The sequence below is a fragment of the Schistocerca americana genome, chromosome 7 (genome assembly GCF_021461395.2).
Source record: "Schistocerca americana isolate TAMUIC-IGC-003095 chromosome 7, iqSchAmer2.1, whole genome shotgun sequence".
Classification (NCBI taxonomy): Eukaryota; Metazoa; Arthropoda; class Insecta; order Orthoptera; family Acrididae; genus Schistocerca; species Schistocerca americana.
This window is the reverse complement of record NC_060125.1, coordinates 44,106,651-44,122,230: the sequence shown is the minus strand read 5'-3', so window position 1 is coordinate 44,122,230 and position 15,580 is coordinate 44,106,651. Positions and strand designations below refer to the sequence as shown.

The 15,580-nt window shown below is 46.9% G+C and overlaps 19 non-coding genes across 19 annotated transcripts; all 19 read right to left on the bottom strand.

Moving 5' to 3' along the window:
- Positions 1-269: 269 nt before the first annotated feature.
- Trnat-agu lies at positions 270-341 on the bottom strand. The gene has a single exon. It is a non-coding gene; the product is annotated as a tRNA-Thr (tRNA).
- Positions 342-662: 321 nt separating this feature from the next.
- On the bottom strand, positions 663-735 carry Trnak-cuu. The gene has a single exon. It is a non-coding gene; the product is annotated as a tRNA-Lys (tRNA).
- A 438-nt stretch (positions 736-1,173) lies between these two features.
- Trnar-ucg lies at positions 1,174-1,246 on the bottom strand. The gene has a single exon. It is a non-coding gene; the product is annotated as a tRNA-Arg (tRNA).
- Positions 1,247-1,788: 542 nt separating this feature from the next.
- Positions 1,789-1,860, bottom strand: Trnat-agu. The gene has a single exon. It is a non-coding gene; the product is annotated as a tRNA-Thr (tRNA).
- A 321-nt stretch (positions 1,861-2,181) lies between these two features.
- Trnak-cuu lies at positions 2,182-2,254 on the bottom strand. The gene has a single exon. It is a non-coding gene; the product is annotated as a tRNA-Lys (tRNA).
- Positions 2,255-2,692: 438 nt separating this feature from the next.
- On the bottom strand, positions 2,693-2,765 carry Trnar-ucg. Its single transcript has one exon. It is a non-coding gene; the product is annotated as a tRNA-Arg (tRNA).
- Positions 2,766-3,310: 545 nt separating this feature from the next.
- Trnat-agu lies at positions 3,311-3,382 on the bottom strand. Its single transcript has one exon. It is a non-coding gene; the product is annotated as a tRNA-Thr (tRNA).
- A 321-nt stretch (positions 3,383-3,703) lies between these two features.
- Positions 3,704-3,776, bottom strand: Trnak-cuu. Its single transcript has one exon. It is a non-coding gene; the product is annotated as a tRNA-Lys (tRNA).
- A 439-nt stretch (positions 3,777-4,215) lies between these two features.
- Trnar-ucg lies at positions 4,216-4,288 on the bottom strand. Its single transcript has one exon. It is a non-coding gene; the product is annotated as a tRNA-Arg (tRNA).
- A 545-nt stretch (positions 4,289-4,833) lies between these two features.
- Positions 4,834-4,905, bottom strand: Trnat-agu. The gene has a single exon. It is a non-coding gene; the product is annotated as a tRNA-Thr (tRNA).
- A 6,497-nt stretch (positions 4,906-11,402) lies between these two features.
- On the bottom strand, positions 11,403-11,475 carry Trnar-ucg. Its single transcript has one exon. It is a non-coding gene; the product is annotated as a tRNA-Arg (tRNA).
- A 545-nt stretch (positions 11,476-12,020) lies between these two features.
- Trnat-agu lies at positions 12,021-12,092 on the bottom strand. The gene has a single exon. It is a non-coding gene; the product is annotated as a tRNA-Thr (tRNA).
- A 321-nt stretch (positions 12,093-12,413) lies between these two features.
- On the bottom strand, positions 12,414-12,486 carry Trnak-cuu. The gene has a single exon. It is a non-coding gene; the product is annotated as a tRNA-Lys (tRNA).
- Positions 12,487-12,924: 438 nt separating this feature from the next.
- On the bottom strand, positions 12,925-12,997 carry Trnar-ucg. Its single transcript has one exon. It is a non-coding gene; the product is annotated as a tRNA-Arg (tRNA).
- A 545-nt stretch (positions 12,998-13,542) lies between these two features.
- Positions 13,543-13,614, bottom strand: Trnat-agu. Its single transcript has one exon. It is a non-coding gene; the product is annotated as a tRNA-Thr (tRNA).
- A 321-nt stretch (positions 13,615-13,935) lies between these two features.
- On the bottom strand, positions 13,936-14,008 carry Trnak-cuu. Its single transcript has one exon. It is a non-coding gene; the product is annotated as a tRNA-Lys (tRNA).
- Positions 14,009-14,447: 439 nt separating this feature from the next.
- Trnar-ucg lies at positions 14,448-14,520 on the bottom strand. The gene has a single exon. It is a non-coding gene; the product is annotated as a tRNA-Arg (tRNA).
- A 545-nt stretch (positions 14,521-15,065) lies between these two features.
- Positions 15,066-15,137, bottom strand: Trnat-agu. Its single transcript has one exon. It is a non-coding gene; the product is annotated as a tRNA-Thr (tRNA).
- Positions 15,138-15,458: 321 nt separating this feature from the next.
- Trnak-cuu lies at positions 15,459-15,531 on the bottom strand. The gene has a single exon. It is a non-coding gene; the product is annotated as a tRNA-Lys (tRNA).
- Positions 15,532-15,580: the final 49 nt, after the last annotated feature.

The following is a 15,580-nucleotide window of genomic DNA, read 5'->3' as shown; positions in this document are numbered from 1 at the left end:
AGCGGCGGCGGCGCCGGCGCCGACGACGACGACAACCGCGAGGGTCTCTACCAGGGGTAGAAAATACATCACAAGAACTAAGTATTTCACGTCGGCATTCTCCGGAGACTGCCAAAAGCAGCAGTTTCTGGTGCCTACTTTAATAGCACCATTCGCACTATTCATTTGCGAGAGCACTTCTTTAATACCGCACCCATTCATAATTTTTTTTATCCTTGACCGCTTTTTTCGAAAGGGCTACGGTAGAAGGGGCTTTTACAAAATTCATTTGCCCCCTGTGAGGATCGAACTCACGACCTCTGGTTTACTAGACCAGCGCTCTGCCACTGAGCTAAGGAGGCGCCGCCTAGCGCAATTTTCGGGTACTGTATTCTTGTGGACTAGTGAATCGGAGCCCTTCAGCTGGAAACGCACCGCATTAGCGACCATTATTTGTATTTAGTTAGCACAGCTGCTGCTTTCTTACACATCTCACACGATATCGATGTACGCCTAAAACTTCAAAACAACACATTTAATTCATTTCAGAGTTACTTTCAGCTTCAAAAAGCATTCCTCTGATATTCATACGAAGCTAGGCATCGTCGTAACCCGTTACGTTCATTACGCAAGGCTCACGAGAGGGGCGCAGGTTGCATCCGCGTAGACACAAAATTTGGCGCCGCCCAGCGTGGGGCTCGAACCCACGACCCTGAGATTAAGAGTCTCATGCTCTACCGACTGAGCTAGCCGGGCTCCACACAACGCGTTACGAGCCATACAGTATTTATGCGACCTGCGACCCTCTATGGAAGATCCTTTTGACTACAGCTTATTTCCTGCTGCCACAAATGAGCTACAATCCTATTCAATGAAAAATTGTCTCCGAAAGGCATCAAATCTACTTGAAATGATACGTGGCTATCAGCACCATTATTCAACACACATGCTCGACTGTGCGCAGACGCCTGTGGCGTAGCTCTTGGGTCCTGAGTCAGACGCAGTAGTTCCAAGAAAACTCTCCTGATCGGCACTGTGCCGAAAATTTCGCTACACAACCCCTTTGTCTTGCTTGAGCTTCAGGTAGACGCCGGTTTGCAGCCAGGAAGCGCACAGCAGCAACTTTCAACTAGTTTTGTAGTACTCAAACAACACAGTAAAACAGCATGCATCTTTTGCAGAACTGGAAAAACTCGACCGTGACAGGATTCGAACCTGCAATCTTCGGATCCGAAGTCCGACGCCTTATCCATTAGGCCACACGGTCACTGGCGCAATATGCTTCCCCACACACACCTCATTTTCGCCATTTTTACGCTTGCCGGAATGAATTTCCCATCTTTGACGCAATTCTCCATCTCCAATTTCAGTACTAAAAAGGCGACGCTACTTCTTGCTGTGTCCCATCGCAAGTTACATTCAAGCCCTTATGACGCTGATCAAACAAGAGGTTGCAAATCAGCTTCAATCGCTTACTGCCATCTCAGTCGGTTGCAGAAGGTACCTCACCCTATGTCATACAATGGCGAGTTGCCGCTATTACCAAAGCGGCGGCGGCGCCGACGACGACGACAACCGCGAGGGTCTCTACCAGGGGTAGAAAATACATCACAAGAACTAAGTATTTCACGTCGGCATTCTCCGGAGACTGCCAAAAGCAGCAGTTTCTGGTGCCTACTTTAATAGCACCATTCGCACTATTCATTTGCGAGAGCACTTCTTTAATACCGCACCCATTCATAATTTTTTTTATCCTTGACCGCTTTTTTCGAAAGGGCTACGGTAGAAGGGGCTTTTACAAAATTCATTTGCCCCCTGTGAGGATCGAACTCACGACCTCTGGTTTACTAGACCAGCGCTCTGCCACTGAGCTAAGGAGGCGCCGCCTAGCGCAATTTTCGGGTACTGTATTCTTGTGGACTAGTGAATCGGAGCCCTTCAGCTGGAAACGCACCGCATTAGCGACCATTATTTGTATTTAGTTAGCACAGCTGCTGCTTTCTTACACATCTCACACGATATCGATGTACGCCTAAAACTTCAAAACAACACATTTAATTCATTTCAGAGTTACTTTCAGCTTCAAAAACCATTCCTCTGATATTCATACGAAGCTAGGCATCGTCGTAACCCGTTACGTTCATTACGCAAGGCTCACGAGAGGGGCGCAGGTTGCATCCGCGTAGACACAAAATTTGGCGCCGCCCAGCGTGGGGCTCGAACCCACGACCCTGAGATTAAGAGTCTCATGCTCTACCGACTGAGCTAGCCGGGCTCCACACAACGCGTTACGAGCCATACAGTATTTATGCGACCTGCGACCCTCTATGGAAGATCCTTTTGACTACAGCTTATTTCCTGCTGCCACAAATGAGCTACAATCCTATTCAATGAAAAATTGTCTCCGAAAGGCATCAAATCTACTTGAAATGATACGTGGCTATCAGCACCATTATTCAACACACATGCTCGACTGTGCGCAGACGCCTGTGGCGTAGCTCTTGGGTCCTGAGTCAGACGCAGTAGTTCCAAGAAAACTCTCCTGATCGGCACTGTGCCGAAAATTTCGCTACACAACCCCTTTGTCTTGCTTGAGCTTCAGGTAGACGCCGGTTTGCAGCCAGGAAGCGCACAGCAGCAACTTTCAACTAGTTTTGTAGTACTCAAACAACACAGTAAAACAGCATGCATCTTTTGCAGAACTGGAAAAACTCGACCGTGACAGGATTCGAACCTGCAATCTTCGGATCCGAAGTCCGACGCCTTATCCATTAGGCCACACGGTCACTGGCGCAATATGCTTCCCCACACACACCTCATTTTCGCCATTTGTACGCTTGCCGGAATGAATTTCCCATCTTTGACGCAATTCTCCATCTCCAATTTCAGTACTAAAAAGGCGACGCTACTTCTTGCTGTGTCCCATCGCAAGTTACATTCAAGCCCTTATGACGCTGATCAAACAAGAGGTTGCAAATCAGCTTCAATCGCTTACTGCCACCTCAGTCGGTTGCAGAAGGTACCTCACCCTATGTCATACAATGGCGAGTTGCCGCTATTACCAAAGCGGCGGCGGCGCCGACGACGACGACGACAACCGCGAGGGTCTCTACCAGGGGTAGAAAATACATCACAAGAACTAAGTATTTCACGTCGGCATTCTCCGGAGACTGCCAAAAGCAGCAGTTTCTGGTGCCTACTTTAATAGCACCATTCGCACTATTCATTTGCGAGAGCACTTCTTTAATACCGCACCCATTCATAATTTTTTTTATCCTTGACCGCTTTTTTCGAAAGGGCTACGGTAGAAGGGGCTTTTACAAAATTCATTTGCCCCCTGTGAGGATCGAACTCACGACCTCTGGTTTACTAGACCAGCGCTCTGCCACTGAGCTAAGGAGGCGCCGCCTAGCGCAATTTTCGGGTACTGTATTCTTGTGGACTAGTGAATCGGAGCCCTTCAGCTGGAAACGCACCGCATTAGCGACCATTATTTGTATTTAGTTAGCACAGCTGCTGCTTTCTTACACATCTCACACGATATCGATGTACGCCTAAAACTTCAAAACAACACATTTAATTCATTTCAGAGTTACTTTCAGCTTCAAAAACCATTCCTCTGATATTCATACGAAGCTAGGCATCGTCGTAACCCGTTACGTTCATTACGCAAGGCTCACGAGAGGGGCGCAGGTTGCATCCGCGTAGACACAAAATTTGGCGCCGCCCAGCGTGGGGCTCGAACCCACGACCCTGAGATTAAGAGTCTCATGCTCTACCGACTGAGCTAGCCGGGCTCCACACAACGCGTTAGAGGGCCATACAGTATTTATGCGACCTGCGACCCTCTATGGAAGATCCTTTTGACTACAGCTTATTTCCTGCTGCCACAAATGAGCTACAATCCTATTCAATGAAAAATTGTCTCCGAAAGGCATCAAATCTACTTGAAATGATACGTGGCTATCAGCACCATTATTCAACACACATGCTCGACTGTGCGCAGACGCCTGTGGCGTAGCTCTTGGGTCCTGAGTCAGACGCAGTAGTTCCAAGAAAACTCTCCTGATCGGCACTGTGCCGAAAATTTCGCTACACAACCCCTTTGTCTTGCTTGAGCTTCAGGTAGACGCCGGTTTGCAGCCAGGAAGCGCACAGCAGCAACTTTCAACTAGTTTTGTAGTACTCAAACAACACAGTAAAACAGCATGCATCTTTTGCAGAACTGGAAAAACTCGACCGTGACAGGATTCGAACCTGCAATCTTCGGATCCGAAGTCCGACGCCTTATCCATTAGGCCACACGGTCACTGGCGCAATATGCTTCCCCACACACACCTCATTTTCGCCATTTGTACGCTTGCCGGAATGAATTTCCCATCTTTGACGCAATTCTCCATCTCCAATTTCAGTACTAAAAAGGCGACGCTACTTCTTGCTGTGTCCCATCGCAAGTTACATTCAAGCCCTTATGACGCTGATCAAACAAGAGGTTGCAAATCAGCTTCAATCGCTTACTGCCACCTCAGTCGGTTGCAGAAGGTACCTCACCCTATGTCATACAATGGCGAGTTGCCGCTATTACCAAAGCGGCGGCGGCGCCGACGACGACGACGACAACCGCGAGGGTCTCTACCAGGGGTAGAAAATACATCACAAGAACTAAGTATTTCACGTCGGCATTCTCCGGAGACTGCCAAAAGCAGCAGTTTCTGGTGCCTACTTTAATAGCACCATTCGCACTATTCATTTGCGAGAGCACTTCTTTAATACCGCACCCATTCATAATTTTTTTTATCCTTGACCGCTTTTTTCGAAAGGGCTACGGTAGAAGGGGCTTTTACAAAATTCATTTGCCCCCTGTGAGGATCGAACTCACGACCTCTGGTTTACTAGACCAGCGCTCTGCCACTGAGCTAAGGAGGCGCCGCCTAGCGCAATTTTCGGGTACTGTATTCTTGTGGACTAGTGAATCGGAGCCCTTCAGCTGGAAACGCACCGCATTAGCGACCATTATTTGTATTTAGTTAGCACAGCTGCTGCTTTCTTACACATCTCACACGATATCGATGTACGCCTAAAACTTCAAAACAACACATTTAATTCATTTCAGAGTTACTTTCAGCTTCAAAAACCATTCCTCTGATATTCATACGAAGCTAGGCATCGTCGTAACCCGTTACGTTCATTACGCAAGGCTCACGAGAGGGGCGCAGGTTGCATCCGCGTAGACACAAAATTTGGCGCCGCCCAGCGTGGGGCTCGAACCCACGACCCTGAGATTAAGAGTCTCATGCTCTACCGACTTTTTTTTTTTTTTTTTTTTTTTTTTTTTTAGGGCCTCCCATCTCCCCTTCTAGCCCTTCCATTCGCTCTCCTTCATGCGCCTTCTTCGGCGAGCTTCATTGCTAAAATCAAATGAAATACTCCTTTGCAAGTAAGGGAATCCATATCAAACGTGGTGAGAAAAGTAAATGTCTCCATCCAAATGAACTTATTTTGTAACGTTGGATGGTTGTTCAAAATAACTGAAAATAATCTGGTGAAAATTGTGGATAAAGAAAGAAAAATTAATGGTTAACTGAGAAACGTAGGCTTCTTAAGGACACACACAATACAAGACACTGATCTCTTTTTTTTTTTTTTGTTTTTTTCTTTTTTTTTTTTTTTTAAGCATAGACATAGAATGCAAGGCCTTTTCAGGGTTCTACGAAGGCCTTCACGGCTACCGTAGCGGCCCTGGGGCCCACGAAGTCCCCACCGTACGTCGCCCTTAGCAGCAATCCCCTACTTTGGCATCGCAAAATCCGATATTTTATCCGCTATTCGTCATTGCGTACGTCATCCGATGCCTTGTTTGTCAAATAATATTTTTAGCATGTTACCATACAAGGTCTTGTGGTGTCGTTGTCCACATATTTTATAATATTCCAGTAATAGATGTTGCTCATAGTCCAGTACGTCGGGCAGGCCGAGGTTATTAATGACATAATTGACATAGTTCCCCAGTAGCCATAGGGTAACATTATTCTTTTGAATAGGGAAAGCAACGCTTTCGGGGTTGACGAGAATGTCGACAGTAAGGTGTCTGCCGTCGTTCCTATTGATAAACGCCACCTGTTGGCGGACTCTGTCCCAAATGACCTGGTAGCCGTTGCATATGAGACGATGCCGGAGGGTGTCTATCACATTACAACGTGGACACTGATTTGTGTCACTCAATCCTATAGACTGTAATCTTTCATTTGTGGCAACGGTATTATTGACAACCTTGTACCAGGCACCGCGCACATTGGTGGACAGTACTTTATTGTTTATATTCTTCCATATATTTTGCCAATTTCGGGTGGGATATTTTGATTCCATTCTGTTACGGTTGTCCTTTGTAGTAAGGCAATCCATGATGAAACTACAGTTTCTTTTGGTCCTATCCGCGACAATGCAGTGCAGGTAACTGAGTTCTAAATAGTAGAATCTGATGTGCTGCAATTTGTAAGAGATTTTACTTATGTTAATAGGTGGTTCCATACTCTCCGGTGTAAGGATTCGGAAAAGTTTCGATGATAAATTATTGTGGCGGTCTTCTAAAAGCTGAAGTGTACGCTTGATATAAAGAGCCGTAGTTTTGCGGCGGATATCGGTCAGTCCGAGGCCTCCTTCTCGCGGTTTTAAAGTTATAGTACTGGCCGCCACTTTAAATATCTCACCTCTCCAAACATACTTGCAGATGAAGCTCATGATGGTTTTGGATATCGCTTTAGGTATCGGCAGTATTTGACCTACATATACTGCTTTCGAAAGGACAGCGCAGTTGATTAATTGCACCCTTTGGATAATGTTCAAGTCTCTAAGTCGGTTCATTATTAAAGATCCTCGAATACTATGTAAGATCTTCTTCCAGTTGAATGTCGTTGTTTGCAGGGGGCATCGGTAGAACCTCACACCTAACGCAGTGTGATGGTCTACAGACCTGGCCCATTCGAGGGCAGTGTTCCTGAAGCCATGGAGATTTAGAAAGGAGCTTTTCATATCGTTGATTTGCGCTCCCGTTGCGAAGCAGTAAAGGCGAACAATCTCTCTCAGTCTTACAACGTCGTCATTACTTCTGACGATGACACCGACGTCGTCGGCGTAAGCGTTGGTAGCGTTACTGACCCCTGAAATTGATATGCCTTCTAATTCCTTGTTTAACCGTTTCAGCAAAGGTTCTAGTGCGACCACAAATAGCATCATTGATAAAGGACTTCCCTGCGGGACACCATTTGCTATTTCGACATCTCGAGTATAGTGTCCATTGATGAAAATTTTGGTTTTCATCCCTTGCAATAGATTTTTTAAGACAATTAAAAATTTGTCGTTAAAACCTATATGCATCAGAGTGGTAAATAAATATTCATGGTTTACCCTATCAAAGGCTTTAGAAAAGTCGATAAAAACGAGGCCAGCCTTCGTCAATGTCGTTGAGAAGATACTGATTATGTCCCTGTATTCGCAGACTGTTTTAAAAATATTCCGACCCGGGAGACACGTTTGATGGGGACCAATTACAGTATCAAACACCGGTCGGAGTCTGTTTTTTACAACCCTGGCAATAATTTTATAATCAGAGTTCATTAAGGATATCGGTCTCATTTTGTTGAGCTGTTTGACATCCGAATTGATTCCCTTAGGAAGTAAAACAGTGACACACTCTTTCATTTCGTCAGGTATGTGCCCTCCACTCAAGATTTCGTTGACGACTTGTGTGAATTTATTCCTTATAATATGCCAATATTGGGAATAAAATTCTACGGGTAAACCGTCGGGCCCAGGTGATTTTGTAACAGGTGAGCTTTTAATTACTTCGAAAATGTCTTCAGACAGGATTTCAACAGTGAGGCTCCTGTTGTGTTCTGCAGTTACTAGTTGTTCCATATCACAGTTACGGAGCAGTTCCTGTCCATGATCTGGGATACACTGGTGAGCACTGTACAATTGATTATAATACCTATGAGCCTCGTTTAAAATATCTTTTCGTTGAGTTAAAAGACTTTGATCTTCAGAGAGCAATGACTGAATAAAATTTCTTCGACGATTTTTTTCGTGCTGGAGTAGATGATAGAGTGAAGCGTGTTCTTCTTCCACTGTGGTTTGAACTCGTGATTTTATTGTCATTCCTTCCAGCTGTTTGCGTTTAAGACTAAGAAGTTCGGCCTTGACCTGTTTGATACCCGTTCTGACAGCCGCGGACATGGGCATATCATAAAGGTCACGCAGACAAGTATAATAGAATTCGACAGTGCGCCGAGACCAAAGTGCCCTTTCCCTACTGTAAGAAATTAGAGTAGATCTAAGTTTCTTTTTGGCGCATAAAGTCCACCAATCTATCGTTGACCGGTATTTGTGGCTTTGTCGGAGTGAAAGTTGCCAAGAAGCTTCTAACTGCTCAGTTAGGGCGTTATCTCGAAGCATGGCGATATTTAATTTCCAAAAAGGACGGCCCCAGTATGTCTTCTGTTTAGGAAGTCCAATGCTGCACCTTAGTGCTAGATGGTCGGAAAAGAAAGTTGGTATTCGTTCGACGCCACTGATTTTGCTGGCTAAATGTGAACTTACGTATATGCGGTCGATCCGACTTTGCGCTTTAGTGCTAAAATATGTGTACTGGACAGACACGGGGTATTTGACCTCCCAAGCGTCCTGCCATTTCATTGTTTTCACAAGATCATCTAGTTCTGGGGAGAAATTGAAATTTGGCGTTTGGTCTTTCCTGTGTAGGACACAATTCCAGTCACCTCCGACTATTACATCAACGGGGTTTTCCTTTAGTAAAAACACGAGATCATTTTTAAAGAACTTGGCTCGTTCTGTTCGACCACTGCTTCCCGAAGGTACATAAACATTTATAATCGTAACACCGAAAATCTTAAAACTGATTCCCCGCCCCGATTCCAACATGGTTACATCTGTTATTGCAATACCTTCCTTGACCAGGACAGCGGTGCCGCAAGCGCCTTCTGAGGCGACATTGAGAATTGCAGTAAATCCCGGAACATACAAATTTGAAAAACACACTTCTTGAAAAAGCGCAATATCGGTATCGGACTGATATATGAAGTCCCGGAGGGCAGCAATGTTAGTTGCACTCTGGATCTTGTTAATATTAACAGTCATAACGTGATACGTTTGATCCATAAGCAAGAGCTGTTATTGTTTACTGGACTTTCCGGCGATTAGGCATATGTAGGCCGAATTCACATGTCATCCGTGCGCTCAAAGTGTAGTCGTGAGCTTGAGAGGTTGCGGTTAACATGCCATACCATTGTTCGCAGATACATGTGGCAGTGTTGTCTCCGTATCGTCTGCCCATTCAAAACGACTATTCTGGGGAGATTGTCTACGTTGGGAAGTAGGTACGTCCTGATGGTCTGAAAATTCGAGGCCTGGTGCTCCTTCGTCCCGGACACCGTGCTCAGGTGATGTCCGTAGATGCGATGGTATGCTACCGACCTCAGGTTCCCTCCGGCCATGGTCTTCGATCGTTGTCTGTTCCTGAATGCTCCTCAACCTATCCCGCAGAGCCGGGGCTAAGCTTTCAGCAGCCTGGTGTGCTAACCGCTTTTTGCGACGTTTCCTAGCTTTCCGAGGCGATCTTGACCGCTCTGGAGACGAATCAGGGGACTTTTCGGACGAATGCGGAGACGAAGTCGGCGATGCAAGCCGGTCTTGTGTCCTAGTCGAAGAGCCAACGCTGCTCTTTTCACCAGGCGTGGAAGAAAGGACTACCGCAGTTAGACTCGCCTCTGTCGCAGGGGGCCTGTCAGCCGCGCTGTGGGAAGCAGAACCGTAGTCATTGACTCCTTGTGTCAGTTGGATGATCGAGTGATCTATGCTCATGTCTTGCCCAACAATATTCTGAACTGGATCATCCGTTGCCGCTACTTGCGTGGTGGTCTCGTCCTGTCGTGCGCAATCAGGCGGTTGCAGGGAGGTATCCACAGTAACCGCAGAAGGTTCTGCTCGCGAGCTACGAGAAGGCTCGGCACAGTCGTAAGGTACCTGACTGTCACTGGTGGGACACTGGGGCGCTGTATGGTTAGTCATAGCTACGGATCTACCACTGTCTATATGGTTGTTAACACTCTCGGGATGCTCGCATTGGTCCCCCAGTTCGAAAGATGTCTGCCGAGCTGATCGCAAAGGTGACGTGGCAGCAGCGTACGTCATCTGCAGGTGAACTACAGGCCCTGCACCTTCGGATTCTACCCTTGGTAATTGAGGAACCCTCCGTCTACTGCACTCAGCACGCACGTGCTCTGTCGAGTTACAAATGGCACAGGTACGAGGCTGTCCATCGTAAATGATCAACGCACGGTATCCTCCAATAATTACAAAGGAAGGAATGTGCTTGAGAAGTTCCATCTTAACCTGGCGAACGCCATTCAAAACGGGAAACATGTGTGGTTCTGACCACATTTCCGCAACATTGGAAATTACTCTGCCATACGCCCCGAGAACACGATTGATTTCGACTACAGGCATTTCAAAAGGAAGCTCAAATACTCTTACTGTTCGTATTCCCATCCCAGCATAGGATACTACGACATCGCTAACTGAGCCGTCTAAGTGATTGAACTTAATAATACCGCCACATTGTTCAACAAGTGCGACACATTTAGCAGGATCTGCCAATTTCACATATGCCGAGTTAGTCACAAACGATAAATGAACTCCAACTAAATCATCTTTCGTAATTCCAACTTTTTCTGTGAGCCACAGTTTGATTTCAAAAGCTTTCGGTCGTACGAAATTTCTATCGAAAGCGAATTTAATCGTGTCTTTTCTCATCTTCATCAAACCAATACACAATTAAGTGAAGTAATGCGCTTGCGAGCCGGCCTACCTGGCTCGCAGGAAAACAGCCTTGTTGACACGAAACGTCCGCAGCGGCCGCCACACGTCCGTCTCGCGCCGAAGACGAGGCGCGAATATGAGCTAGCCGGGCTCCACACAACGCGTTAGAGGGCCATACAGTATTTATGCGACCTGCGACCCTCTATGGAAGATCCTTTTGACTACAGCTTATTTCCTGCTGCCACAAATGAGCTACAATCCTATTCAATGAAAAATTGTCTCCGAAAGGCATCAAATCTACTTGAAATGATACGTGGCTATCAGCACCATTATTCAACACACATGCTCGACTGTGCGCAGACGCCTGTGGCGTAGCTCTTGGGTCCTGAGTCAGACGCAGTAGTTCCAAGAAAACTCTCCTGATCGGCACTGTGCCGAAAATTTCGCTACACAACCCCTTTGTCTTGCTTGAGCTTCAGGTAGACGCCGGTTTGCAGCCAGGAAGCGCACAGCAGCAACTTTCAACTAGTTTTGTAGTACTCAAACAACACAGTAAAACAGCATGCATCTTTTGCAGAACTGGAAAAACTCGACCGTGACAGGATTCGAACCTGCAATCTTCGGATCCGAAGTCCGACGCCTTATCCATTAGGCCACACGGTCACTGGCGCAATATGCTTCCCCACACACACCTCATTTTCGCCATTTGTACGCTTGCCGGAATGAATTTCCCATCTTTGACGCAATTCTCCATCTCCAATTTCAGTACTAAAAAGGCGACGCTACTTCTTGCTGTGTCCCATCGCAAGTTACATTCAAGCCCTTATGACGCTGATCAAACAAGAGGTTGCAAATCAGCTTCAATCGCTTACTGCCATCTCAGTCGGTTGCAGAAGGTACCTCACCCTATGTCATACAATGGCGAGTTGCCGCTATTACCAAAGCGGCGGCGGCGCCGACGACGACGACGACAACCGCGAGGGTCTCTACCAGGGGTAGAAAATACATCACAAGAACTAAGTATTTCACGTCGGCATTCTCCGGAGACTGCCAAAAGCAGCAGTTTCTGGTGCCTACTTTAATAGCACCATTCGCACTATTCATTTGCGAGAGCACTTCTTTAATACCGCACCCATTCATAATTTTTTTTATCCTTGACCGCTTTTTTCGAAAGGGCTACGGTAGAAGGGGCTTTTACAAAATTCATTTGCCCCCTGTGAGGATCGAACTCACGACCTCTGGTTTACTAGACCAGCGCTCTGCCACTGAGCTAAGGAGGCGCCGCCTAGCGCAATTTTCGGGTACTGTATTCTTGTGGACTAGTGAATCGGAGCCCTTCAGCTGGAAACGCACCGCATTAGCGACCATTATTTGTATTTAGTTAGCACAGCTGCTGCTTTCTTACACATCTCACACGATATCGATGTACGCCTAAAACTTCAAAACAACACATTTAATTCATTTCAGAGTTACTTTCAGCTTCAAAAACCATTCCTCTGATATTCATACGAAGCTAGGCATCGTCGTAACCCGTTACGTTCATTACGCAAGGCTCACGAGAGGGGCGCAGGTTGCATCCGCGTAGACACAAAATTTGGCGCCGCCCAGCGTGGGGCTCGAACCCACGACCCTGAGATTAAGAGTCTCATGCTCTACCAACTGAGCTAGCCGGGCTCCACACAACGCGTTACGAGCCATACAGTATTTATGCGACCTGCGACCCTCTATGGAAGATCCTTTTGACTACAGCTTATTTCCTGCTGCCACAAATGAGCTACAATCCTATTCAATGAAAAATTGTCTCCGAAAGGCATCAAATCTACTTGAAATGATACGTGGCTATCAGCACCATTATTCAACACACATGCTCGACTGTGCGCAGACGCCTGTGGCGTAGCTCTTGGGTCCTGAGTCAGACGCAGTAGTTCCAAGAAAACTCTCCTGATCGGCACTGTGCCGAAAATTTCGCTACACAACCCCTTTGTCTTGCTTGAGCTTCAGGTAGACGCCGGTTTGCAGCCAGGAAGCGCACAGCAGCAACTTTCAACTAGTTTTGTAGTACTCAAACAACACAGTAAAACAGCATGCATCTTTTGCAGAACTGGAAAAACTCGACCGTGACAGGATTCGAACCTGCAATCTTCGGATCCGAAGTCCGACGCCTTATCCATTAGGCCACACGGTCACTGGCGCAATATGCTTCCCCACACACACCTCATTTTCGCCATTTGTACGCTTGCCGGAATGAATTTCCCATCTTTGACGCAATTCTCCATCTCCAATTTCAGTACTAAAAAGGCGACGCTACTTCTTGCTGTGTCCCATCGCAAGTTACATTCAAGCCCTTATGACGCTGATCAAACAAGAGGTTGCAAATCAGCTTCAATCGCTTACTGCCACCTCAGTCGGTTGCAGAAGGTACCTCACCCTATGTCATACAATGGCGAGTTGCCGCTATTACCAAAGCGGCGGCGGCGCCGACGACGACGACGACAACCGCGAGGGTCTCTACCAGGGGTAGAAAATACATCACAAGAACTAAGTATTTCACGTCGGCATTCTCCGGAGACTGCCAAAAGCAGCAGTTTCTGGTGCCTACTTTAATAGCACCATTCGCACTATTCATTTGCGAGAGCACTTCTTTAATACCGCACCCATTCATAATTTTTTTTATCCTTGACCGCTTTTTTCGAAAGGGCTACGGTAGAAGGGGCTTTTACAAAATTCATTTGCCCCCTGTGAGGATCGAACTCACGACCTCTGGTTTACTAGACCAGCGCTCTGCCACTGAGCTAAGGAGGCGCCGCCTAGCGCAATTTTCGGGTACTGTATTCTTGTGGACTAGTGAATCGGAGCCCTTCAGCTGGAAACGCACCGCATTAGCGACCATTATTTGTATTTAGTTAGCACAGCTGCTGCTTTCTTACACATCTCACACGATATCGATGTACGCCTAAAACTTCAAAACAACACATTTAATTCATTTCAGAGTTACTTTCAGCTTCAAAAACCATTCCTCTGATATTCATACGAAGCTAGGCATCGTCGTAACCCGTTACGTTCATTACGCAAGGCTCACGAGAGGGGCGCAGGTTGCATCCGCGTAGACACAAAATTTGGCGCCGCCCAGCGTGGGGCTCGAACCCACGACCCTGAGATTAAGAGTCTCATGCTCTACCGACTGAGCTAGCCGGGCTCCACACAACGCGTTAGAGGGCCATACAGTATTTATGCGACCTGCGACCCTCTATGGAAGATCCTTTTGACTACAGCTTATTTCCTGCTGCCACAAATGAGCTACAATCCTATTCAATGAAAAATTGTCTCCGAAAGGCATCAAATCTACTTGAAATGATACGTGGCTATCAGCACCATTATTCAACACACATGCTCGACTGTGCGCAGACGCCTGTGGCGTAGCTCTTGGGTCCTGAGTCAGACGCAGTAGTTCCAAGAAAACTCTCCTGATCGGCACTGTGCCGAAAATTTCGCTACACAACCCCTTTGTCTTGCTTGAGCTTCAGGTAGACGCCGGTTTGCAGCCAGGAAGCGCACAGCAGCAACTTTCAACTAGTTTTGTAGTACTCAAACAACACAGTAAAACAGCATGCATCTTTTGCAGAACTGGAAAAACTCGACCGTGACAGGATTCGAACCTGCAATCTTCGGATCCGAAGTCCGACGCCTTATCCATTAGGCCACACGGTCACTGGCGCAATATGCTTCCCCACACACACCTCATTTTCGCCATTTGTACGCTTGCCGGAATGAATTTCCCATCTTTGACGCAATTCTCCATCTCCAATTTCAGTACTAAAAAGGCGACGCTACTTCTTGCTGTGTCCCATCGCAAGTTACATTCAAGCCCTTATGACGCTGATCAAACAAGAGGTTGCAAATCAGCTTCAATCGCTTACTGCCATCTCAGTCGGTTGCAGAAGGTACCTCACCCTATGTCATACAATGGCGAGTTGCCGCTATTACCAAAGCGGCGGCGGCGCCGACGACGACGACGACAACCGCGAGGGTCTCTACCAGGGGTAGAAAATACATCACAAGAACTAAGTATTTCACGTCGGCATTCTCCGGAGACTGCCAAAAGCAGCAGTTTCTGGTGCCTACTTTAATAGCACCATTCGCACTATTCATTTGCGAGAGCACTTCTTTAATACCGCACCCATTCATAATTTTTTTTATCCTTGACCGCTTTTTTCGAAAGGGCTACGGTAGAAGGGGCTTTTACAAAATTCATTTGCCCCCTGTGAGGATCGAACTCACGACCTCTGGTTTACTAGACCAGCGCTCTGCCACTGAGCTAAGGAGGCGCCGCCTAGCGCAATTTTCGGGTACTGTATTCTTGTGGACTAGTGAATCGGAGCCCTTCAGCTGGAAACGCACCGCATTAGCGACCATTATTTGTATTTAGTTAGCACAGCTGCTGCTTTCTTACACATCTCACACGATATCGATGTACGCCTAAAACTTCAAAACAACACATTTAATTCATTTCAGAGTTACTTTCAGCTTCAAAAACCATTCCTCTGATATTCATACGAAGCTAGGCATCGTCGTAACCCGTTACGTTCATTACGCAAGGCTCACGAGAGGGGCGCAGGTTGCATCCGCGTAGACACAAAATTTGGCGCCGCCCAGCGTGGGGCTCGAACCCACGACCCTGAGATTAAGAGTCTCATGCTCTACCGACTGAGCTAGCCGGGCTCCACACAACGCGTTACGAGCCATACAGTATTTATGCGACCTGCGACCC